Below are 26,488 nucleotides of genomic sequence, written 5' to 3'. Positions count from 1 at the left end.
TGTACATCAATTATACTTCAATGAAAAAATAAAAGAGAAAAAATAAATAAGAAATATAAAATGAAAATAACAAAATCAAGTATATCAGTTGTCAACTAAATACATACAGAAAGAATTATCCTCCAATAAAAACAGAGATGGCTGCAGTTAGGGTGTCAGCTGGGTCTGTGGTCTCATCTGAGGTTTGACTGGGAGCAGTTGGCTTCACTCACATGGTTGTTGGCAGCACTGGGTTCTCACAGAACTGTCAGACTGAGGACCTTAGTTTCTCACTGGCTGTTGACTAGAGGCTTCCCTCAGTTCCTTGGCATGTGGGCCTCTCCACAGAGCAGCTCACAATGTGGATGGTGGTTTCCACCAGAATGAGTAAGCCAGAGAGCAAGAGAGAGCTAGCAAGATGGAAGCCAGAACTATTTGTAACCTGATCTTGGAAGTGACACCCATTATTCTTGCCATATTCTATGCATTAGAAGCAAGTCTCTAGGTCCAGTTCACACACATTGGGAAGGGATTACACGAGGGCACAAATACCAGGTGGTGGGATAATTGGGAGTTATCTTAGAGACTTAATATCACAGTCGTGCAGGAAAAAGCTACTCTCACACTACTGTTGGCAACAGAAATGGACACAGTCATTTTGGAAAGCAATAGCATTAAGATCAGTGCCTCTGGATAGCATGACCAATTCACCTTGGTTTGCTAGGTTCTTTCTCAGTTTTAAAACTAGAAGTCCCATATCCTGGAAACCCCTTCAGTCCTGGGGCTTGGTTAATTACCCTACTCTGGAGCCAGGCTGTGGAGTTTAAATCATGACTCCACACTTACTAGCAATGTGACTTTGCATAAGCTACTTAATTTCTCTGTGCCTCAGGTTCCTTATCTGTACAATAAGAATAATAATAGCATGTTTGTGGAAACTAAATGGGATAATACATGCAAAGTGCTTAAAGCTATGTCTGGCACATAAAAAGTGCCCAATGATATTAGCTACTATTATTATTATTGATATTAAAATATATATATCCTTTCACTAGGGTATGCACACAACATCCTTCCAAACCGGGACATTTTTGAGAGTGAAAGGGAGTGCTAGTAACAATTATGCCAGGTCAACAAGCATAAAAGGGGATATTCTCAGGAAGCTAGGATGTATGATCCTTTTTTTTTTTTTTTAATTTTTTGTTTATTGCAGTAACATTGGTTTATAACATTGTAAAAATTTCAGGTGTACATCATTGTACTTCTATTTCTGCATGGACCACATCATGTTCACCACCAAAATACCAATTACAACCCATCACCACACACATGTACCGAATCATCCCCTTCACCCTCCTCCCTCCCCCCTTCCCCTCTGGTAACCACCAATCCAATCTCTGTCCCTATGTGTTTCTTTATTGTTGTTATTATCTACTACTTAATGAAGGAAATCATACGGTATTTGACCTTCTCCCTCTGACTTATTTCACTTTGCATTATACCCTCAATGTCCATCCATGTTGTCACAAATGGCTGGATTTCATCGTTTCTTATGGCTGAGTAGTATTCCATTGTGTATATATACCACATCTTCTTTATCCATTCGTCCCTTGATGGGCACTTAGGTTGCTTCCAAGTCTTGGCTATTGTGAATAACGCTGCAATGAACACAGGGGTGCATGTACCTTTGCAAATTGGTGTTTTCAAGTTCTTTGGATAAATACCCAACAGTGGAATAGCTGGATCATATGGTAGTTCTATCCTTGCTTTTTTGAGGAATCTCCATACTGTTTTCCATAGTGGCTGCACCAGTTTGCACTCCCACCAGCAGTGTATGAGAGTTCCCTTCTCTCCACATCCTCTCCAACACATATTGTTTTCTGTCTTGTTAATTATAGCCATTCTGACGGGAGTGAAGTGATATCTCATTGTAGTTTTGATTTGCATTTCCCTGATAGTGATTTTGAACATCTTTTCATGTGTCTGTTGGCCATCTGTATATCTTCTTTGGAGAAATGTCTGTTCAGGTCTTTTGCCCATTTTTTAATTGGGTTGGTAGTTTTTTTGTTGTTGAGATGCATGAGTTCTTTATATATTATGGAGATTAAGCCCTTATCAGATGTATGGTTTGCAAATATCTTCTCCCAATTGTTAGGTTGTCTTTTCGTTTTGTTGATGGTTTCCTTTGCTGTGCAGAAGCTTTTTAGTTTGATGTAGTCCCACTTGTTTATTTTTTCTATTGTTTCTCTTGCCCGGTCAGATGTGATGTTTGAAAAGATGTTGCTAAGACTGATGTGGAAGAGCGTACTGCCTATGTTTTCTTCTAGAAGTTTCATAGTTTCAGGTCTTACATTCAAGTCTTTAATCCATTTGGAGTTAATTTTTGTGCATGGTGTAAGGTAAGGGTCTACTTTCATTTTTTTGCATGTGGCTATCCAGTTTTCCCAACACCATTTGTTGAAGAGACTTTCTTTTCCCCATTGTATGTTCTTGGCTCCTTTGTCAAAGATTAGCTGTCCATAGATGTGTGGGTTTATTTCTGGGCTTTCGATTCTATTCCATTGATCTGTGTGTCTGTTTTTGTGCCAGTAACATGCTGTTTTGGTTACTATAGCTTTGTAGTATATTTTGAAATCAGGGAGTGTGATACCTCCAGCTTTGTTCTTTTTTCTCAGGATTCCTTTAGCTATTCGGGGTCTTTTGTTGTTCCATATAAATTTTAGGATTCTTTGTTCTATTTCTGTGAAAAATGTTGTTGGAACTTTGATAGGGATTGCATTGAATCTATAGATGGCTTTAGGAAGTATGGACATCTTAACTATGTTAATTCTTCCAATCCAAGAACATGGAATATCTTTCCATTTCTTTGTGTCTTCTTCAATTTCTTTCAGCAATGTTTTATAGTTTTCGGTGTACAGATCTTTCACCTCTTTGGTTAAGTTTATTCCTAGGTATTTTATTCTTTTTGTTGCAATTGTAAATGGGATGGTATTCTTAATTTCTCTTTCTGCTACTTCGTTGTTAGTATACAGAAATGCAACTGATTTTTGTATGTTGATTTTGTATCCTGCAACTTTACCATATTCGTTTATTACTTCTAAAAGTTTTCTGGTGGATTCTTTAGGGTTTTCTATATATAAAATGATGTCATCTGCAAATAGTGACAGTTTCACTTCTTCCTTTCCAATTTGGATCCCTTTTATTTCTTTCTCTCCCCTGATTGCTCTGGCTAGGACTTCCAATACTATGTTAAATAGGAGTGGTGACAGTGGGCATCCTTGTCTGGTTCCTGTTCTTAGAGGGATAGCTTTCAGTTTTTCACCATTGAGGATGATATTAGCTGTGGGTTTCTCATATATGGTCTTTATTATGTTGAGGTACTTTCCTTCTATCCCCATTTTATTCAGAGTTTTTATCATAAATGGATGCTGTATCTTGTCAAATGCTTTCTCTGCATCTATTGAGATGATCATGTGATTTTTGTTCTTCATTTTATTAATGTGGTGTATTACGTTGATTGATTTGCGAATGTTAAACCATCCCTGCATGATGTATGATCCTTACATTTGACCCACATTGAAATTTATCTCATAGAAATAAAAGTACCTCCATACAAGACAAGTGGACAATGATGTTTGTTGCTGTTTTGTTCATAGTGGAAAATAATTGAAAATGAAATGAATGCTCACCAATAAAGGTGGAATAAATCATGATACATAATACCATCAAATATTATGCAGACTTTTAAAGGATGAATTTTATTGATATAAACTAACTTGAAGGGAGTTCTTTGAAATAGTGTTGAGTGAGAAAAGCAATATGCAGGAAAATATATATGGTTCCATTTTTGTAAAACAAAAGGTTTACACTCAGAGGCAAATACTGAAGCTTAAGCTTCAGGATCCAGTACTTTCATGGGCCCGTCAAGGTGGTGGAAGGGGCCCTGGAGATGTTTTTGTAAATTTGTAAAACTAAAATATTTTAATTGCAATAAGTTAAGAAATCTGTCTCTTTCAACTCCAATTTCCCTGCTTTCATACTTCTCTTTGTTTTGGGTAGCATCAGAACGGCTGCACACATTTTTGGGACCTGGTTAAGGAGAAGATGAGTTTTGGATACATTTAATTTGGATTTAGTGGGATATTTACAAGGTTTGAAGTCTCATTCCATGTACAGTCCAGATGTAAGAATGGCTTCTAGGAATACCTCTACCATCTCCTGCGCCAACTCACCTGGTATGAGACTGTAAGGTTTAGAGCCACGTTGCACTATGAGTCATAGTGTGATATGAGTGTGGTCTAGAAATAGTTGTGTACCAGAAATATTTGTGTAGTGGGAGAGAAAGATTTGAAATGTACAGAAATTAATGTGTGGAAAATTCTTCCAAATCTTACATCTTAGATATAAAAGAGGGGTGTTATCGAATTTGACAACTATCCTAAAAATTAGCATGACAGTACCAATAACAGATTGTGAAGCTGAAAGAAAATTTTCTACAAAATAATTTTAAAAATCTAATTTTGATCAACCATGCTAGAGAAAAGACTGAATTGTTTATTTATTTCTACAGCAGCATTGTCCAATAGAAATATAATGTGAGCCACATATGTAAATTTTAAATTTGCTAGTAGCTACATTTTAAAAAGTTTTAAAATAGATAAAATTAATTTTAATAATATATTTATTTAACCCAATTTATCCAAAATATTATCATTTGAATTACTAATAAAATATTTTACATTCCTTTTTGTGTACTAAATCTTCATAATCTGCAAGGTAATTTACACTTTCAGCATATGTCAATTCAAATAGAAAACTTCCATTGGAAATACATGATCTGTAATTAGATTTTGTAAAATTCCAGTTGAAAAGTAGACTCATACAACCAAGTTGTCCTAAACATACTTAAAAGTTTTCAAGTAACTGAATTGAGTACCAAAAAAATCATTTTTCCTTTAATATTTGCATCCATATTGAGAAAATTGTTTCACCACTCTATAAGAATTGATTTGACTTTGACATTAAATAATTTCAGCTTCAAAACTATGTCTGCCCAAGTTAAGTAAGTTCCCTGACTCAGTATTATTAATAGAAAAGTCAGAGGGATATTGCATAATTTTAAATTACAAGTGTAGAGCTTCTAAAAATTGTTTTAAAATGTTTTATTGGACATTTAATTCTGATTTTTAAGCAAATAATTTTCACTGATTTTTTTTTTGACTATTGAGAGCAAATTTCGTATCAACTTTACTATATATTTGCTGAATGTACCTGTTATTATTTTCCACTTGATTATCTTTAAAAAAATTTTTTAGACAACAAACAGCTAGTTCAATTTGCTCTGCCATGGCAAATTTCAACTGCCATCACCACGAAATTTGTGACATACTGTATTCTAGTCTCTTTTTTTCTTTACTGCTCCAGTCATTAAGTGTGTGCAAGGTGGAAAAGGAGATGAGGTAAAATGTTTTTTATAAAAAAATCAAGTCTTATCTTTGTTTCTGTAGTTCTTTAGCCCACTTTAGTTACTCTCTGAACACAAACCTCCATCTTCCTTGTCCTTATCATCTGGAAATTTAACACCCCTGCTGCACATTTTCAGCAGTAGGCCTGACTTCTGGCTCCCACTTCAAGGGATGCTCCTTTAGACTCCAATACCCTGAAGGATGCAATTCCCTACAGATCTTGCCTATTTCTGGGCCCAGTCGCCAGCTGGACTGATTTAGGTTCCACTTTCTATTTTGTTTCTGAGCTAGTTGAGAATAAAGATATTCTCTTTGTTTTTCAGCACAGCTAGAATTTATAATTTTCTCATTTTACATTTTATCCCTCATCGATTTGATGTTTTGGAAAATAAAGAAAGGGTCGCTTTAAAATATACCTGACAGACCTTGCCAAGTTGATAGGTCATGTTATAATTCTATAATCAGAAAAATATATAATTGATTTAAAAATCAATACACTAAAAGTCTATATACACCAAATGTTCATTCACATTTACGTAAAAGCTATGCACAGAAAAAAAACGGGAAAGAAGTAAACCAGAATTTTAACATTAGTTGCTCTGATAGATAGGATTCAGGGAAAATATTTTATTCTTTTTGATTTTCATATATTGAACAAAATTACTAAAATAATTGATTCAATTTTATAATAAGAAATTATAAGTTCTGTATAAGTTTATAATGATAAACTAAAAATAAGTAAGAAAAAATAAACATTATATTAGTATCTATATTAAAAATTATTATACTGCACTAAAAAACAACAGGAATCCAACAGGATTTCCTAAGGGAAACAACTATTTAAAAGATCTTTAAAGTAACCTCATGGGTTCAGAAAGGTTTCTGTGTTGCTTTGTCTCAGAATTTAGACAAATTATTCCTTTCCACATTCAGTTAGTGTACTCAGAGTATGCTTCAGTTAGAATGATGACCTAGGATCCTCAGTATGTGACTTAATGTCTGCTTACTTTTAAATTTTCTAAGGAAAGGAATGCTAGCCAGTTCACTGCTTTTGACTTGTTTATGGCACAGTTTTTAGCATTCCATTATTCTCTTTCCATTTCCTCTATTCACAGGTGAGAGACACAAAAGAGACTAGATGACTATTTGCCAATGAATTGAATGGTTCTATAGAAATTAAAAGCATCAAAAAAAGCCTGTGTGATTAAATGGCACCTACAGTTTCTTTGAGTTCTGTGCATAAAGAGCAGAATAGGATCTCCCACAGAGTATGAACATGGCCAAGTTTGGCAGTAAAATATATAACTCTGGATGCAATAATGGTCTAGTTGAACCTTCTTGACTCCCAGTGTCTAGAATGCTTTATGCTTTTACTTTGCAAGGTGTTATAGATACAACCTCTTCTATTACTTTCTAATATGTCTTCTTTTTCTTTGTGTCTCATACACCTACAGGACCTGGAAAATAGTAAGTCCTCAATAAATAGTTGTGGAACGAATGAATGAATGAATGAATGATCTTACAAAAAGAGACAGTTCTAAACAGTATGATGGAAGACTGGGGAAGAGCTAATGAATAATATACTGAAAGTCACAGTGAATTCTCAATGCCAGACTTGCTTTTGAATTTTTCATCTCTTTCAACAAACTATTCAACTGTTCTGATTTAGTTTCCTCAACTACAATAGGTGATATGATGAAAAATATGATAAAATGATAGATCTGGAAATATTTTGTGCATTAATTCTTGGCTGGGATTAAATAACAAAATTACTTTTAATTCTCTGTTTTTCTAAACTATTCAAACTTAGTCTGTTAATACCCAAAAATAATACCTAAGAATAAGTTATTTTTGTCTTTTCCATTGTTTATAAATTGCCTCTGAGAGACCAACAGAAAAACAATGTATGATGAGTATCTTGAATTTACATATTATAATATAAATGTACAATGTAATATATTGGATAAAATCTAGAATAAAATATATTAATGTAAAATTGTTACTTTTTAAATGTATAATGTGACTATAGTTGGGTATCAGTTAATTTGGCTAATGTTACTTAATTAAGAGTGTAGGAGTACCTAAAGAGAGAACTAGCTGTCTTAGCATAATACTACACTAATAACACAGCATCTATGAAAAATAATATAAAATGAATTAGTGAGCTTGCCAGTAGATGTATCTGACATGTCTAGACAGTGTAGGGGAAAAATAGGGTGTTAAATATGAGACTGCAAACATTATGCAAGATTTCTTTAAAATTATATTTTCGGTATAATGTTATTTCCAATTTAATTCTGTATGCAGCAGCTGCTAAACAGAACAAAATTAATAAAAGTGAGTCCATGAAATAACAGCTTAATTATTAGAATGGATTGAAATTACACAACTGTAAATTCCCATGAGCTATAATGATATTTCCTTTTTTAGGAGCATTGAGAATAATTCTTGTCAAGTGTTCAACCAGTACACAAAACAAGATAATCTAAATTAAAATATTCTGAAGTATGAGCAAAAAAATAAGTTAAAAATCTGTATCTTTAATAGATGAAGGGCTATTGCAGGAGAAGTTTCAGTATTTTATAGACAATATCTTTCCTTAGTCTATTCGACTTTCTTTCTTCAAAGAGGGAAATCACCTACACACTTAATATTAATTAGACAGATGTGAATTGTTTTGACATGTTCTATTTTAACTTTCTAGATGACTCAGTTATTTTTAATTATTTTCTAATCATAAAAGCAATATGGTTAACTGTAGAAAATTTGAGCAATACAAAAAACTATGAAAAAGAAAATAAAAATCACATGTAATCCTAGCACCCAGAGATAGTACTATTAATATGATATCTTTCTGGTCTTTTCTTCTCCATATATACATACATAATATTAGTTTTCAACTAAATTTGTATTGAATGGTAAATATACATTCATTCATTCAACAGATGTTTAGTGAAGGGCAACTATGTGCCATTATGAAAATTTGAATAATTAGATATTATTTTTAATGATTATAGATGATTCTATGCTTTGAAGGTATCATTATTACTTAATCATTCACTTGTTTTGACTTTTGGGTTGTCTCCAATTCATCCACTTATTTTAGATTGATTAGAACATCCCCCAGTAAACAAAAGGGACTACATCAAACTAAAAAGCTTCTGGGGCCGGCCCCGTGGCTTAGCGGTTAAGTGTGCACACTCCGCTGCTGGCGACCCGGGTTCGATCCCGGGCGCGCACCGACACACCGCTTCTCCAGCCATGCTGAGGCCGCGTCCCACATACAGCAACTAGAAGGATGTGCAACTATGACATACAACTATCTACTGGGGCTTTGGGGGAAAAAATAAATAAATAAAATTATAAAAAAAAATAAATAAAAAAAAAATAAAAAGCTTCTGCACAGCAAAGGAAACCATCAACAAAACAAAGACAACCTAACAATTGGGAGAAGATATTTGCAAACCATATATCTGATAAGCGGTTAATCTCCAAAATATATAAAGACCTCATGCATCTCAGCAAGAAAAAAACTAACAACCCAATTAAAAAATGGGCAAAAGACCTGAACAGACATTTCTCTAAAGAAGATATACAGATGGCCAACAGGCACATGAAAAGATGCTCAACATCATTAACTATCAGGGAAGTGCAAATCAAAACTACAATGAGATATCACCTCACGCCCATCAGAATGGCTATAATTAACAAGACAGGAAACAACAAGTGTTGGAGAGGATGTGGAGAGAAAAGAACTCTCATACACTGCTGGTGGGAGTGCAAACTGGTGCAGCCACTATGGAAAACAGTATGGAGATTCCTCAAAAAATCAAGGATAGAACTACCATATGATCCGGCTATTCCACTGCTGGGTATTTACCCAAAGAACTTGAAAACACCAATGTGTAAAGATACACGCACCCCTGTGTTCATTGCAGCGTTATTCACAATAGCCAAGACTTGGAAGCAACCTAAGTACTCACCAAGGGATGAATGGATAAAGAAGATGTGGTATATATACACAATGGAATACTACTTAGCCACAAGTAACGATGAAATCCAGCCATTTGTGACAACATGGATGGACATTGAGGGTATTACGCAAAGTGAAATAAGTCAGAGGAAGAAGGTCAAATACTGTATGATCTCACTTATTAAGTAGCAGATAATAACAACATCAAACAAACACAAAGAGATAGAGATTGGATTGGTGGTTATGGAGGGGGGGAGGAGGGCAAAAGGGATAATTCGGCACATGTGTGTGGTAATGGGTTGTAATTAGTATTTGGGTGGTGAACATGAGAACATGATGTAATCTATGCAGAAATAGAAGTATAATGACGTACACCTGAAATTTATACAACGTTATAAACCAATGTTACCACAATAAACAAACAAACAAAAAAAGAATATCTGCCAGTATCACTCCACACATAGGCACAATGTCAATTTATCACAAACCACTAAACAAGCTTCCAATTCTTCCAATTTGTTTGAAAGAAAAAATTCAAGGTTTTCCTGTCAAATTCAAAAGAATCTCAAAATTGCATGCTTATGTAATTAAATAATTAAAGACTTGTGAATGTGGTTAAGAATATAGTCTCTAGAGCCGAATATCCTGTATTCAAATTCCAGCACTGCCATTTTCTAGCAAGCCCTAAACTTTTCTGTGACTTATTTCCCTTAACTGTAAAATGGGAATAATACTAGCTACTTCATAAATAGTTTAAGATTAAATAAGTTAATATGCATAAAGTAAGTATTCAAATAACATTAGCTATTATTATTTTTTCAATAATATTTATTGAGTGTCTTTTACGTGGCAGTGATTTTGCTAGATGCTATGGTTACAATGGTGAACGGGCAGGCAAGATTTTCAACTCTACAAGACAAACAACTGAAACAGATATTAAAATAAATAATCCCAAAATAACTATATAATTTCAATCAAAGTAAGGGCTATAAAGGAAAGGAAAATTAGAAGATGCTAAAAGAGTAGAAAACAGAATCATCTGTATAATTAGTGTGGGGCACAGATGTATGTGAGCGCCCACAAAGGGGACAGTAGGAGCATATATTCATTCAGGCATGTGAAGGCCCACAGGTAGGAAGAAGCTTGCCTCTATTAAAGAACTAAAAGGAACTAAAGAGGGCCAGTGTGGTAAGATGGAGAATGGTGGGAGATGAGGATAAAGATGAAAAAAAAATGCACATCATTCAGGGCCTTTTAAACCTTATTAGGGATCTGGATCATTTTTCTAAGAGCAATGAGAAGTCACTAAAAGGTTTTAATCAGAGGAGTGATACAATCAGATTTGTGATTTTTAAGATTTCTTTGGCTGCAACATGAATAATAAATTCAAGGAAAGCAAATAGGCAAATAATATTTTATTATTAAAATAATCCAGAAGAGTGGTGGGTGACGGTAGAGATTAAGAGAAGCAAATGGATTTGAGGAATAGTTAGGGATAAATAGTAAGTTACAGAATGACCCTCACCCTACTACTTATTCCAGTTGAAAACCACAAGACCTAGTGATTGATTGAATACGGGAGTTAATGGAGACAGAGATAGAAAGAATGACACCCAGGTTTCTGCAATCAGATGAATGATTAAGTCATTTATTGCAATAAGGAATACGAAGAAAAGTTTAGGGGAAAAGATAGGAGTTTAATTTTGGATATGTTAGGGTCAAAGTGCTTTTGAGACAGCCAAGTGGAGATATTCAGTAGATGGATGGATGGATGGAGGAATGGATGGATGGAGGGATGGATGGATGGAAGAGCCTGGAGTTGAGAAAAGTGGTCTAGACTAGAGAGAAATATTTGGGCATCTTCAGCATGTTGATTGTAACAGAAGCCATACTTTGGATGAGATCACTTAGAAAGAAAGAAAGTGAAAAGAATAGAGAGGATTTTGTCCAAGCCTTGAGGAACTCCCAAATTTTAGAGCCATCCAGAAAAATGTCAACTGTCAAAATAGAGACTGAACGGCATAAGATGAAAATTTTCCTTGGAGAGCAAAGGAAAGACAAGGTGTCAAGACGGCGGTGCCACTAACCTGTGGAATGCTGCTGACAGTTTAAGAAAAATGAGAATTGAGAAATGTTCTCTGGATTTTGTGACATCAAGGTCATGGGTACTTTTAGAAAGCACATTTCAACAGAGCAGTGAGGAATAGAAAACTGACTGAGGTGGGCTGAGAAGTGAAAGGGAAGGAAGAATGAACATACTAGGAATGTGAACGGGATAGAGGGAATAGTAGCTGAGTCAAGCGGGATCAAGGACTTGAGAACTTTTAACTTGTTTATTTGCTGTTTTCATTGTTAGTTGTTTTTGTTGTTTGTTATTGTTTTTCAGATGAAAAAGACTTAAGCAGATTTAAATGTTAATGTGCATGATCCAGAGGAGGACAATTAAAAACACAAGAGAGAGAAGGAATGAATGAAAGGATCAATACTCTAAGAAGGCAGAGGCATGGAGCATAGAGGTAGAACTTTGATCAGAAGCAAACCCCCTCTATTTTAACAGGAGGGACAGGCAAGAGAAACGTGCAGGGACAGTTGTGTTTGTAGACTTGATGAAGGATGTTAACCAAGTTCCATCTGATGGCTTCGATTTTCTTTATTAATTAAAATACGAGGCCATCTGCTGAGAGTGAGAGATAAAATAGGAAAAAGTATGCGAGGTTTGAGGAGAATAGAGTAGAGAAAGAGAGGAATGTAATGGTGTAGAGGACCAGCTTGAATTTGGTGAGCATGAATTTATGAATTAATGAATGTTTACCTTGTTATTATCTTGTGGTCTATTGGTTAAGATTCGACGCTCTCACCACTGAGGCCCGGGTTCTTTTCCTGTTCAGGGAACCACACCACCCATTTGTCAGTTGTCATACTGTAGAGGCTGTGTGTTGCTGTGATGCTGAAAGCTATGCCACTGGGCATTTCAAATATCAGCAGGGTCACCCATGGTGGACAGGTTTCAGTGAAGCTTCCAGATTAAGACAGACTAGAAAAAAGAAACTGGCCACCCATCCAAAAAAATTGGCCATGAAAATCCTCTGAAGAGCAGCAGAGCATTGTCTGATACAGCACTGGAAGGTGAGAGGATGGAGCAAAAAGACTGGGCAGGGTTCTGCTCTGCTGGACACAGGGTCGCTAGGAGTTGGAATCAACTCGATGGCACTAACAGCAATCTCCTTGTTATACATATTCTGACATTGTAGAAGAAACTTTGTTCCATAGGACACCATAAATGACATCATAAAAAGCCTATATCTCCCACATCATCACTTTACAATGAATAAGAGTTCATTGTATTTTTAGGAAGCTTACTATTCTACAATTCATGTTATTCATATATAGTACAAATAAAATTGATTTGAGGGAAAGAGTATAATTTTCTTTTGGTTTAGGATGTTGTTTGCCAAAGATAGCCAATTTCTATCAATTGGAGCAAACTGAGATGATTATATTTTCAAATTGGTAAAGTGTCCATATGGATGAAGGAGTAGTTAATTTACTAGGATTTCACTTCAGGTACTGCTGCTCTAGTTTTCTCTCATTGCCCTCTATAAAGTAACACTGGGTTACAAATTTACCATGTAGAGATCTGCCTTAATAAATGACTAGGACAGCGCTGAGCACAGAGCAAATGCCAAATAAATAATTGCTCTTTGATAAAAATGGTTCTTATCAGCAAGGCCAGGATTTGTATGTAAAAGAATGCTTCCAAGGGGCTTAAAAATAGTTTGCTCTCTTAAATGAGTTTAAACATACCCACAGAAATCATGTTGACACTACCCACTTACTCAGCAGAGATAAACATTAGTTCTAGTCCAGTCTGAATTCTTTTAATTTCAAAATTTTGGCATGAGAATTAAGAAAGCTTCACCGTTTCAAAAAATATTTTGGTATAAATAAGTTACAGAACCACCCTCACACTACTACCTATTTCAGAGTATTGGGGGAGGTGCAGTGGGGTGTGGAGGATTATTCACCAGATGACATTTTCATTTCAGGTTGACCACAGTCCAGTAGGCACATTAGCAAATTGAATAGAGGTAAGCAAGATCCACACTATCCTAGCAGGAAACTATTGATTGTGTCCTTTTTATCAGAGATCATCTATTCTCTTCCAACAGGATTGGAAACAGTTTTCACTGGTGTTGTTATAAATTGCTCATTAATCAAAACGGATTTATTGAGCATTCATAGTGTACAAAGCCTGTTCTAAGTGATTCAAAATAACAAGTTGCCTAGTTACCATAAAATGGAAAAATTCCCCTGTGAAGGTTAAAATTAAATGAAGGGCAGATAAGAAAACATTATCTTTGATGGCATTTCATAGGGGCTTTTTCTCTCAACCCAGCCATTTTCTTTTAAAGATTTATTCATTCATTCATTCACTCATTTAATTATTCATTCATTTATGCAACTGAGTCATCACTATGATTATGTAAGGTCCTTTGCTTGATGCAATAAGGAAAACAAATATGATTCAATATTGGCTGCATAAACATGAGTCTTAGACAGTAAATTCACCAAGCAAGTGCTGGACTTCTGTTGATCTTTATTTAATGAACCTAGTACTAAAGCAATATCATCCTTTATTGCATATGAAATCTGTAGTTATTGAGGCAGTAGTAAGAGTCTCCTTAGGAAGAGTATCCCTCATTTTCTAGTGGAATTGCAAAATCTTGTTGAATGTAGATTTACTAATAAGTTGCTTTTATATTTAAATTAAACCAGCAGATATCATGAAATTTTTTTCTTGTGGTCAGGATAAGATCTATTTTGTACTAGCTCTTCTAGTTAATAAGTAGAAGAGACCACAGAAAGGGAACTAACATGCACACTTAACTGATTTTCTGAGAAAATGCATATTCTATATCCATGAATGACATTGCCAGTCAAAACTGAAATCCTCAAGCTACTTAATCTCCAAGATAAGCAGGCCAGGCAGGGTCTGTCCTCAGAAGCCCAGGCATCCTCATTCACACCTCCCCTCTATGCATTGAGTTTGTATGCTCAGTTATAATCTCTGTATTTATTTCCTAGGGCTGCTGTAACAAAGTACTGCTAACTGGATGTTTTAAAGAACAGAAATTTATTGTCTCACAATTATGGAGGCTAGAAGTCTGAAATGAAGGTGTTGGAAGGATTGGTTCCTCCTGAGGGCTGTGCAAGAAGGATCAGTTCCAGGCCTCTCTCCTTGGCTTGTAGATGGCCATCTTCTCCTTGAGTCTCTCTATACAGCTTCCTTATTTGTGTGTCTATCTCTGTATTCAAATTCCCCTCTTTTTATAAGGACACTGGGCATGTTGGATTAGGGCCCACCTAATAACTTCGTTTTAACTTGATTATCTCTATAAAGACTCTATCTCCAAATTCTCCAAATAAGGTCACATTCTGAGGTACCAGGGGTTAGAATGCAAACATATCTTTTTTGGGAGAGGGAACACAATTCAACCCATAACAGTCCCTCTAAAGACCTGGTCTTCCCTCCATCTTCTCCCTCTCTTTCTCTCTCTCTGCAGTTAAGCTTCAGAATACAGTTCCTGTGTGTATAGAAATCCCCATTTTGTATGTAAATCTTAGCCATGTTATCCAAAACAGTTAACCAAAAACTACAGAATACATTTCCTAAGATATAATTATTTAGTTCCCTTGGCTACTTATTTCCCAAATGTCAGAATCTCCAAGGGGAGAAGGGATGAGCTTCACACCTATATACCCCTCACCTTTGTTCCCTCTTTCCCTCTTTGCCGGCATTGCCTTTGTCCTGGCCACCACCATTTCTTGCTGAGATTGCACATTGATCTCCTAATTAATCTTCCTGCTCTAGCCTCATCTTTGTCCAATCTATTCTCGACAATGTTGCTAAAGAGATGATTCTAAAACAAAAACTTATCACACCTTGTCCCTACTTAAAGTCTGTCAGTGGTTCACTTCTGCTGTCAGGTGAAATCCAAACTTCAGCATGTCACTTCTTATTCTTTTATGCATTTTATCCTAGCAGCATTCTATACTCTCTAATCATGCTAAGTTGGGCATAGTCTCTGAATGCACTATGTTCTTCCACACCTGTGGATCTCTGCACACACTGTTCCCCGGCCTTGAGAGCCATACACCTCCCATTCATCCACCTAATTCTTCCTTCTCTGAGGCTCAGATCAGGCAGCACCTCCTCCAGTAAGCTTTCACTCACTCCCTCCCCTTTTACCCTCTTGGAGCACTTTATGCTCACCTCTCTCACTGTACTTATTATCCTTAATTTTAACACATTCTAAGCTCCTAAGTATCAGGAATTATACGTTTCCCTCTGTTTCTTCTACAACATTTAGCACAATGCCTAGAACAACAGAGGTACTCAATAAATGTTTATTGAGCAGATGAGGAATTGAAGGGTAGTTACCCACCCAGTTCAATTTGAGGGCCTCTAAAAGACTCATGTGCATCAAGACATGGCTCCACATTTGGAAGTTGTACTTTTAGTCAATAAAGGACTTAATAACAAAGGAAAAACATCAGTAACTCCAAGAGAGGTCAGTACCTTCCCCGAGTTCATCAGCTTAGTTAGTTGGCCCTGAGGGAAAAAGGTAAAGCTAAGTACAGGTCATGAGGGACTAGGCATAGCACAGTGAGAGACTTGGATGTAACTGGATCCACACAAAACCTAAGCTATGGATTAATAGAATAAACAGAGGAAAAAGATGCAAACTGTTTCCTCATCTAGTGAGAAGACAGTTATGTTGATGCTCTCTTCTATCTGCTATGGTATTTCCAAAGAGGAATTCTGTGAGATTCTAGATAAGGTTTCATCTAGAATTGGAACAGAAACTGCTCTAACTTGTATTCCTCTCTTTTCCTATCATTAAAATGAAAAATTCTTCCATTTTATTTCTGGACTCTCCCTAAAATTCATAATCACAGCCCAAACTGCAAAGACAACCAATCAGGGAGTTTGGAAGATGGGGACATAGGAGGATCCTGAGCTCGCCTCCTCCCACAAACACAAGAAATCTACAACTACAACTACAACTACCCTGTGGAAAAATTTCCTCTGAGAGAGATCTGGAAAATGGATGAAAGGAACCTCCACAACAATGGACAACACAGACAGGGATGGAAGAGGCAGAGACACAGTCCTGCTGAAGAAAAACCCACACCCTAGCTGCGGCACTTCACGGCTAGGGGTGATCTCAAAGGTACTGAGCTTTTCCCAGAGGAGCAGGGGATTCAAGCTCCACATTAGGCACCCCAGTCCTTGGATTGAGCACAAGAGAGAGAAAATCTCAAAACACCTAGCTTTGAAAACCCACGGGAAATACACCTAGGAAAGCTACAGAACTTCAGGGAAAGAAAAACCTGCTCTTAAAGGGCCCATACACAGATGCACTTGACCCAGAAACCTACACAAAAACACAGACAGAAAAAGTTCATAGTCCATTGGTAAAAGAGACTCACTTACTAAGCTTGGGGCACATCCCAGAGAGGCAAGAGGGGGCTGGGCTGAACTCCCACCCCCAGGGACAGAGACATTGGTGGCAGCCATTATTGTGACCTAGTTCAGCCATGTTGACACAGACATTGGCAGGCATCACTGGAATCCTTCATCTAGCCTGTTAGCACAGGAGCCTGCCCTGCCTACTAGAGCACCCAAGGCAAATGAGCACAGCAAGGCATTGCAGGCAGCCCACTGAAAGGAACAGCCCTGCCCACCAGCAAGCCCGCAGCAGACTTGCACCAAAGGGCCTTGCAAACAGCCACACAGGGGATCTACCCCACCCACCAACACCTCTGAAAGTGTCACACGTTGCCACATAGCCAGTGTGCTGGGGGCCTGCTACACCCAAGACAAGCTAGCAGCACCTGCGCATGGCATAGCCAGCCTCACCAGGGATCTGCCCTACACACCAATGTGTGTGCTGCCACACTAGGGACCTGCCCCTTCCATCAGCACACCTGAGTAAGTTGCACACCCCTGGGCCACATAGGCAGCCCATGCTAGGGGCTTGCCTCAGCCAAAAGCGTGATAACAACAGCCATGCGCCATGCCCCCAGGATCCACAGGGGCCTGCCCTGCTCACCAGTGCACTCGAGGCAGCCAAGCAACCCCAGCCATGCAGCAAGCCACACTGAGGGCCTGTAGAAGTTGTGCACCCCCAGGCCTAGCAAGCAGCCACACTGGGGGCCTGACTCACTTACCAGCAAACCCACAGTAGTTGTATGCTACCAGATTTCACAGTCAGCCATGCTGGGGGCTTGTCCCACCAATAACATGCTGATAGCAGCCGCACATGGCTGGGGCTCACAACTAGCCAGACTAGGGGCCAGCCCAGCCTATCTGTGTGCCTACAGGACTAGCAGCCCCACCACAACAGAAAGGGCACACACAGCCCACACATGGGACACTCCTGGAGCATTTGGCATGGGTGATGAGGAGGAGCATGCTGCTGGGCCCCAAAAGACATCTCCTACATAAGCCCACATTTACAAGACTGAGAGATGTAGCTGGTCTACCTAATACATGGAAATAAGCACAGAGAAGTAGGTAAAATGAGGAGACAAAGGAATATGTTCCAAATAAAAGAACAGGACAAATCCTCAGAAAAATAACTAAATGAAACAGAGATGGACAATCTACCTGATAAAGAGTAGAAACTAATGGTTATAAGGATGCTCACTGAACTGGGGAGAAGAATAGATGAACATGTTGAGAATTTTAACAAAGAATTAGAAAATATAAAAAACAACCAATGAGAGATGAAGAACACAATAATGGAAATGAAAAATTCACTAGAGTGAATCAACAGCACAGTAGATGACACAGAGGAATGGATCATCAATCTGGATGACAGAGTAGAGGATATCACCCAAGCTGCACTGAAAAAAGGAAAAAGAATTAAAAAGAACAAGGACAGTCTAAGGGACCTCTGGGACAACATCAAGTGTACTAATCTCCACATTATATGTGTCCCAGAAGAAAAGAAACAAAGAGGCAGAGAATTTATTTGAAGAAATAATAGCTGAAAACTTCCCTAATCTGGGGAAGAAAACAGACATCCAGGTACAGGAAGTACAGAGAGTACCAAACAAGATGAACCCAAAGAGGCCCAAATCAAGATACAATATAATTAAAATTTCAAGAATTAAAGATAAAGAGAGGATTCTAAAAGCTGCAAGAGAAAAGCAACAAGTTACTTGCAAAGGAAACCCCATAAGTCTATGAGCTGACATTTCACCAGAAACCTCACAGGCTAGCAGAGAGGGGCATGATATATTCAAAGTGCTGAAAGGAACAAACCTACAACCAAGAAGACTCTACTCAGCAAGATTATATCATTCAGAATGGAAGGAGAGAGAGTTTTCCAGACAAGTAAAACTAAAGGAATTCATCACCAATAAACCAGCCTTATGAGACACGTTAAAGGGACTTCTTTAAGTGGAAAAGAAAAGGCCACAAATAGGAATAAGAAAATCATCAAAGAAAAAATATCACTGGCAAAGGCAAATATATAGTAAAGATAGTGGATCAATCAGCTATAAAGTAGTATAAAAGTCAAAAGACAAAAGTACTAAAATCTATAGCTGCAAAAAGAGGTTAAGGGATACACAAAATTAAAAGGGGTAAAATATGATGTCAAAAACATAAAACATGGGGAGGGAGTAAAAGCTAGGGTTTTTAGTATGAGGTTGAGCTTAAGAGACCACTAACTTAACATAGATTGCTATTTACATAGGTTATTATATATGAACCTCATGGTAACCACAAAACAAAAACCTAAAATAAATACACAAAAAATAAAGAGAAAAGAACCCAAACATAACACTAAAGAAAGTTATCAAATCACAACGGAAAAGAGCAAGAGAAGAAGAAAGGAACAGAGAAGAACTACAAAAACAACCAGAAAACAATTAACAAAATGACAATAAGTACATACATATCAATAATTACTTTAAATATAAATAGACTAAATGCTCCAATCAAAAGACATATGGTGGCTGAATGAATAAAAAGACAAGACCCATATATATGCTGCCTACAAGAGACTCACTTCAGATCTAAAGACAAATACAGACTGAACCTGAATGGATGGAAAAAGATACTCCAGGAAAATGGAAACAAAGAGAAAGCTGGGGTGGAAGTACTTATATCAGACAAAAGAGACTTTGAAACAAGGACTGTAAAAAGAGATAAATAAGGGCATTACATAATAATAAAAAGATCAATCCAACAAAAGGATGTAACACTTGTAAATATCCATGCATCCAACATAGGAGCAGCTAAATACATAAAGCAAATATTAACAGATATAAAAGGAGAAATTGAACATAACACAATAGTAATAGGGGACTTTAACACCCCATTTACATCAATGAATAGTTCATCCAGAAAGAAGATCAATAAGGAAACATTGGCCTTAAATGACACATTAGACCAGATGGACTGGATCTATACAGAAAATTCCATCCAAAAACTGCAGAATACTCATTCTCCTTGACAGCACATGGAATATTCTCCAGGATAGATCACATATTAGGCCACAAAAGCAGTCTCGATAAATTTAAGAAAATTAAAATAATATCAAGCATCTTTTCTGACCACAATGGTATGAAACTAAAAATCCACTACAAGAAGAAAACTGGAAAAGTCACAAACATGTGTAGGTTAAACAAAATGCTATTGAACAACTATTGAGTGAACAAAGAAATCGAAGGAGAAATAACAAATACCTGGAGACAAATAAAATACGACATAGCAAAATCAATGGGATACAGCAAAAGTGGTACTAAGAGGGACGTTTATAGCTGTACATAAAAAGCCCTACTAAAATCCTACCTCAAGAAACAAAAAACAAAATTCAAAAAAATCTAAGATTACACCGAAAGGAGCTAGAAAAAGAAGGACAAACAAACCTCAAAATCAGTAGAAAGGAGGAAATAATAAAAATCAGAGTGGAAATAAATGAAATAGAGACTAAAAAGACAATAGAAAAGATCAATGAAATTAAAAGCTGGATTTTTGTAAAAATAAACAAAATTGACAAACCTTTAGCTAGACTCAGTAAGAATAAAAGAGAGAAGGCTCAAACAAATAAAATCAAAAACAAAAGAGGAGAAATTACGATGGATACCACAGAAATACAAAGGATTATAAGAGAATAGTATGAAAAACTATACACCAACAAATTGGATAACCTAGAAGAAACGGATAAATTCTTAGAATTATACAATCTTCCAAAACTGAATCAAGAAGAAATAGAGAATCTGAAAGGACCAATCGCTAGTAAAGATATTGAAAGTGTAATCAAAAACTTCCCAGGGCCGGCCCAGTGGTGGAGTGCTTAAGTTCGCATGCTCTGCTTCAGCGGCCTGGTGTTTGCAGTTTCAAACCCTGGGCATGGACTGACACACCACTCAACAAGCCATCCTGTGGCAGTGTACCACATAGAAAATAGAGGAAGATAGGCACAGATGTTAGGTCAGAGCCAATCTTCCTCAGCAAAAAGAGAACGATTGGCAACAGATGTTAGCTCAGGGCAAATCTTCCTCACCAAAAAAAAGTTCCCAAAAAACCAAGGTCCAGGACCAGATGGCTTCCCCAGGGAATTCTACCACACATTCAAACAAGATTTAATATCTATCTTTCTCAACTCTTCCAAAATATTAAAGAGGACAGGATGCTTCCTAACTCATTTTACAAGGCCAACATTACTCTGAATCCAAAACCAGACAAGGACAACACAAAAAAGGAAAATTACAGGATGATACCACTGATGAATATAGATGTAAAAATCCTGAATAAAATATTAGCAAATGGAATATAACAATACATTAAAAGGATCATACACCAAAATCAGGTGAGATTTATTCCAGGGATGCAAGGATGGTTCAATATCCACAAATCAATCAATGTGATACACCACATTAACAAAATGAAGAATAAAAATCACATGATCGTCTCAATAGATGCAGAGAAAGCATTTGACAAGATTCAGCATCCATTTATGATAAAAATTCTGAATAAAATGGGTATAGAAAGTACCTCAACATAATAAAGGCCATATATGACAAACCCACAGCTAACATCATACTCAACAGTGAAAAACCAAAAGCTATTCCTCTGAGAACAGGAACCAGACAAGGATGCCCATTCTTACCAGTCTTATTCAACATAGCTTTGGAAGTCCTAGCCAAGGCAATTAGACAAGAAAAAGAAATAAAGGGATCAAAATTGGAAAGGAAGAGATAAAACTGTCACTATTTGCAGATGACATGATTTTATATACAGAAAACACTAAAGAATCCACCAAAAAACTATTAGAAATAATAAATGAGAGGGGGCGAACTCAAGATGGTGGCGTAAGCAGACTCAGAACTCACCTCCTCCCGTGGACACAGCCAATTTACAACTACTTGTGGAAAAATTACCCCTGAGACAGAACTGAAAACTGGATAAGAGGAACTCCTGCAACAAAGGACAATCCTAATTGAGGTGGAAGAGGCAGAGACTCCCTTCTGGAGAGAAAAAACGCCGCCTTCACAAGCCGCCAGCTTCACGGCCGCAGGGAGCAGCGCACAGGTACGCAGCCCTCCCTGGAGGCGCGGGGCCCTGAGCTGGGGAGCGCCCCCGCTGTGGGCATTTTGTGGACCCAGCACAATCGAGACCAGCGGCATAATATCTGACTTTGCCTGCTACTAAAACATTGGGGAATACCCCAAGAAAAGCTGGTTCACAAAGAAACGAAAACCGGCTCTTAAAGGGCCCGTGCGCAAACTCACCCATTTCAGAACGCATCCTAAAATCACCAGAAGGAAAGGTGCACGGTGCTGTGGTGAAAAGAGACTCACCTAATAGGCCCTGAGTGCATCTCGGTGAGAGGTGAGACCTCTCCAGGGACTGGGACATTGGCGGCGGCCATTGTTGTGGCCTGGTGTGGGCATGCTGACACAGACGCCATTGGAGTTCTCCCTGAGGCCTGCTAGCCCAGGTCTGCCCCACCCGCTAGAGCACTGATTTAATCCAGCTCAGCCAGGGCAGGCAGCCCACACTAGAGACTGGCCCCACCCAACAACAAGCCCTCAGGCAACTTGTGGGCCTGCATAGATTGGTGACTGGATTCTCTGCAGCCTGGCAACTGAGCCGACTTGAGCGGGGCAGGGTGTGCACAAGGAGCGGGTGGAGAGTGTGGGGTGGTGGCAGAGCATGTGGGGCTCCCGCTGTGGAGAGACTGGGTCCGCTTCGGGAGGTCGGGGCACTCACACGGGGCAGGACTGTGTTGACTGTATGTGTGGACCTGTGGGCGGCAGGGCTTGTCAGCTGCAGAAGACTTGTGTTTCTCAAAGACTCACATAGGGGGTTTGCCCCACCTTCCAAAGCCTGAAACAATTGGGTGCTCCTGTGCCTGAGGCCAGCCCCACCCAGCTGCAATCCTCAGAGAGCTGAGAAGAGACCTAATAGGCTAGAGGCTTACAGCAATTGTAAGGCCCTGAGCCTAACAACCTGCCACAGTGGGGGCCTACTCATTTAAAAGAAATACTGCAACAAAAATGTGGTGTTAGAACTTGCAGCCCACTGTGCTAGGGCTTCCCACACCTGATAAAGAGACTGAAGGGCCCACAACAACTACAAGCAGCTGAGCATTACAACAGCTGGCCAGGGGCATAACTCGGCCTCCCTGGGTGCCTACAGGGAGAGCAAACAGGCCACAACAGAAGGACACACGTAGCCCACAAAGGGGTCACCCCTGGAACATTGAGAACTGAGGGAAGCACACTGGAAGCCTCCTAAGCCATCACTTACATAAGGTCACCTATCCAAGAGCAGGAGACGTAGCTGACCTACCTAATACGTAGACACAAGCACAGAGAAAGAGGCAAAATGAGGAGGCAAAAGAATACATTCCAAGTAAGGGAACAGGACAAAACCCCAGAAAAGGAACTAAGTGAAACAGAAATGAGCAACCTACCTGACAGAGAGTTCAAACAAAGAGTGTTAAGGTTGCTCACTGATCTGGGGAGAAGAATAGATGAACTCAGTGAGAATGTCAACATAGAAATGGAAGATATAAAAAAGAACCAATCAGAAATGAAGAATACAATACTGGAAATGAAAAATACATTAGAGGGACTCAAAAGCAGAGTAGAGGATACAGAAGAATGGATCTGTGAGCTGGACGAAAGACTAGAAGAAAATACCCAAGGTGAACAGGTAAAAGGGAAAGGAATTAAAAAGAGTGAGGACAGTCTAAGGGACCTCTGGGACAACATCAAGCGCACTAACATCCGTGTTATAGGTGACCCGGAAGGAGTAGAGCGAGACAAGGGGGCAGAGAATCTATTTCAAGAAATAATAGATGAAAACTTCCCTAACCTAAGGAAAGAAACAGACATCCAGGTACAGAAAGCACAGAGAGCCCCAAACAAGATAAACCCAAAGAGGCCCACACCAAGACACAACATAATCAAAATGTCCAGAATTAAAGATAAAGAGAGAATCCTAAAAGCCGCAAGAGAATGTCAAGTTACATGCAAAGGAAACCCCATAAGGCTATCAGCTGACTTCTGAGCAGAAACCTTACAGGCTAGAAGAGAATGGCACGATATATTTAAAGTGCTAAAAGGAAAAAACTTAGAGCCAAGAATACTCCACCCAGCAAGGTTATCATTCAAAATGGAAGGAGAGATGAAAAATTTCCCAGACAAGCAAAAATTAAAGGAGTTTGTCACCAAGAAACCAGTGCTACAAGAAACGGTAAAGGGACTGATTTAAGGGGAAAAGAGAAGACCACAAATAGGAAAAATTATCTATTTCCATGATAAGAACATAATGGATACAAATGCACAAAAAAGAGGTTAGATATGATATCAAAAACATAAAAGGAGGGAGGAGGGGAGTTAAAGAGTACAGCTTTCAGACAGAGGTCAAACTAAAGTGACCATCAATTCTGTATAGAAGAAGAAAAGAACAGAGAAGGACTACTAAAACACTGAGAAAAATAAAAAGTTAAAAAAATGGCAGTAAGTACATACTTATCAATAGCTACTTTAAACGTCAATGGACTAAATGCTCCAATTAAAAGGCATAGGGTGGCGGACTGGATAAAAAAACAAGACTCATATATATGCTGCACACAAGAGACACACTTCAGACCTAAAGACACTCACAAACTGAAAGTGAAGGGATGGAAAAAGATACTCCACGCAAATGGCAATGAAAAGAAAGCTGGGGTAGCAGTACTCATATCAGACAAAATAGACTTTAAAACAAAAACTGTAAAAAGAGGCAAAGAAGGGCATTACATAATGATCAAGGGAACAATCCAACAAGAGGATATAACACTTGTAAATATCTACGCACCCAATGTAAGTGCACCTAAATATATGAAGCAATTATTAACAGACATAAAAGCAGAAATAGACAGTAACACAATAATAGTAGGGGACTTTAACACTCCACTTACACCAACGGATAGATCATCCAAACAGAAGATCAATAAGGAAATATTGGCCTTAAACGACACACTAGAACAGGTGGACCTAGTAGATATATACAGAGCATTCCATCCAAAAACTGAAGAATACACGTTCTTTTCAAATGCACATGGAACATTCTCCAGGATTGATCACATATTAGGCCACAAAACAAGTCTCCATAAATTTAAGAAGATTGAAATAATACCAAGCATCTTTTCTGACCACAATGGTATGAAACTAGAAATCAACTATAGGAAGAAAATCAGAAAAGCCACAAATACGTGGAGACTAAACAAAATGCTACTGAACAACGACTGGGTTAACGCAGAAATCAAAGAAGAAATCAAAAAATACCTGGAGACAAATGAAAATGAAAATACGACATGCCAGAATTTATGGGATACAGCAAAAGCGGTTCTAAGAGGGAAGTTTATAGCGATACAGGCCTATCTCAATAAACAAGAAAAATCTCAAATAAACAGTCTAACAATGCACCTAAAGGAATTGGAAAAAGAAGAACAAACAAAGCCCAAAATCAGTAGAAGAAGGAAAATAATAAAAATCAGAGCAGAAATAAATGAAATAGAAACGAAAAAAAGAGAAAAAATTAATAAAACCAAGAGCTGGTTCTTTGAAAAGATCAACAAAATTGACAAACCTTTAGCTAGACTCACCAAGAAAAAAAGAGAGAAGGCACAAATAAGTAAAATCAGAAATGAAAGAGGAGAGGTTACAACAGACACCTCAGAAATACAAAAGATTATATAAGAGAATACTATGAAAAGCTATAGGCCAACAAATTCGACAATCTGGAAGAAATGGATAAATTCTTAGAATCATACAACCTTCCAAAACTGGATCAAGAAGAAGTAGAGAATTTGAATAGACCAATCACCAGTAAGGAGATCGAAACAGTAATCACAAACCTCCCCAAAAATAAAAGTCCAGGACCAGACGGCTTCCCTGGTGAATTCTACCAAACATTCAAAGAAGACTTAATACCTATCCTTCTCAAACTCTTCCAAAAAATTGAGGAGGGGGGGAAGCTCCCTAACTCATTCTATGAAGCTGACATTACCCTGATACCAAAACCAGACAAAGACAACACAAAAAAAGAAAATTAAAGGCCAATATCACTGATGAACATCGATGCAAAAATCCTCAACAAAATACTAGCAAATCGCATACAACAATACGTTAAAAAGATTATACACCATGATCAAGTGGGATTTACTCCAGGTATGCAGGGATGGTTTAACGTTCGCAAATCGATCAACGTAATACACCACATTAATAAAATGAAGAACAAAAATCACATGATCATCTCAATAGATGCAGAGAAAGCATTTGACAAGATACAGCATCCATTTATGATAAAAACTCTGAATAAAATGGGGATAGAAGGAAAGTACCTCAACATAATAAAGACCATATATGAGAAACCCACAGCTAATATCATCCTCAATGGTGAAAAACTGAAAGCTATCCCTCTAAGAATAGGAACCAGACAAGGATGCCCACTCTCACCACTCCTATTTAACATAGTACTGGAAGTCCTAGCCAG

At 37.8% G+C, this 26,488-nt stretch overlaps 1 protein-coding gene across 1 annotated transcript in view; it reads right to left on the bottom strand.

Moving 5' to 3' along the window:
* The window catches only part of LOC106803129 (ankyrin repeat and sterile alpha motif domain-containing protein 1B), a 762,921-nt gene that overhangs the window by 367,738 nt on the left and 368,695 nt on the right, over positions 1-26,488 (bottom strand). The window lies entirely within an intron of this gene.

The sequence above is a fragment of the Ceratotherium simum genome, chromosome 25 (genome assembly GCF_057802395.1).
Source record: "Ceratotherium simum simum isolate JZ-2026a chromosome 25, ASM5780239v1, whole genome shotgun sequence".
Lineage (NCBI taxonomy): Eukaryota > Metazoa > Chordata > Mammalia > Perissodactyla > Rhinocerotidae > Ceratotherium > Ceratotherium simum.
This window is presented reverse-complemented; position numbering and strand designations above follow the sequence as displayed.